General features: G+C 35.8%; 1 protein-coding gene across 1 annotated transcript in view; it reads left to right on the top strand.

Annotated features, from left to right (window-relative positions):
• Positions 1 to 647: 647 nt before the first annotated feature.
• Positions 648 to 1,209, top strand: part of FABP12 (fatty acid binding protein 12) — a 30,761-nt gene continuing 30,199 nt past the window's right edge. The window contains exon 1 of the mRNA XM_026455044.1: positions 648 to 713. The gene's annotated coding sequence lies outside the window, so the exon portion shown is untranslated. The remainder of the gene's footprint in view (positions 714 to 1,209) is intronic.

The following is a 1,209-nucleotide window of genomic DNA, read 5'->3' as shown; positions in this document are numbered from 1 at the left end:
TGAGACATTATTTAAAAATATTATAAGACTATAATGAGAACAAGGTTGTATCTTGATCAATATTGTATCCCCAGTAGCTGGCACTGTGTGGTATTTAAGGTAGGTATCAAAAAGTACAGATTTAACATCTCACAAAATGACAGCGGAACATGAGGTTGGTACCTGTGTGAAGGATTTGAAATCTACAGCCTCTTTCTTCAGCACCCTATTTCACTTCCATTGCACTTTATCCCTGTGAATGTCTTACTGGTTCCTTAGTACAATACATATTTCTTTAATAAATGCTGAATAGGATAAGTGGGTATATGAATGAATGAAGTAGCATTTCAACACAGCCTAGTATATACTGGAAAGAAAATGGACAGATTTTAGACAAATTCAGAAGAAAATCTTTACAAGTCCAGAATGAGAAAATGTGCTTAACTACATAGCTATAACAGAGTATAATAAGCATAGATAATTTCAGCAACATTTTAAAACAAATTCATATTCAGCAGCTCTTCCTATCTTTCTAGTGGCACTGGGGACACAAGATATAAGTGAGCAAAAAATTTTGAAAATAAAGTTAGGAATGTAGTTATAAAATTTCTAGTGTTGTTTAAATCATTTGAAGTCTAACCTGATTTTTTTTTTTAAACACTAGGTAATTTTTCATGGTTACTGGATCAAAAAGTACAGATTTAACATCTCACAAAATGACAGCAGAACGTGAGGTTGGTACCTGTGTGAAGGATTTGAAATCTACAGCCTCTTTCTTCAGCACCCTATTTCACTTCCATTGCACTTTATCCCTGTGAATGTCTTACTGGTTCCTTAGTACACCAATTAAGAAAACTCACAGTTTGGCAGACTTTTTAATCTTGCTCTGTAAATTACATGTTTCTACATAGCTGCTTCTCTTTCTGTGGTGCCAGTTTTAACAAGAAAACAACAACTGGGATTGACTGATGCTATAAACTGGTGTTTGCTCTTTCTGTGAGTGCCAAAGGCAACACCTGGACTCTGAAGTCTCCCCTGGTTTATTTGAAAACTTCCAGAGTTCCAATCAGATAAAGGCCAAGCTCTTTACTGTGTTCATCAAGAGCTTCTGTCAATGTATTCTGTGATTATTCTAATTTCTCCTTCTGTATTAGGGATTTCCAGAGAAACAGAACCAACCAGGGTGTGTGTGTGTGTGTGTGTGTGTGTGTGTGTGTGTGTGTGTGTGTG

This window comes from Piliocolobus tephrosceles, chromosome 7 (genome assembly GCF_002776525.5).
Source record: "Piliocolobus tephrosceles isolate RC106 chromosome 7, ASM277652v3, whole genome shotgun sequence".
Taxonomy (NCBI): Eukaryota; Metazoa; Chordata; class Mammalia; order Primates; family Cercopithecidae; genus Piliocolobus; species Piliocolobus tephrosceles.
The sequence above is the reverse complement of the archived record's forward strand: the minus strand, read 5'-3'. Positions and strand labels throughout refer to the sequence as shown.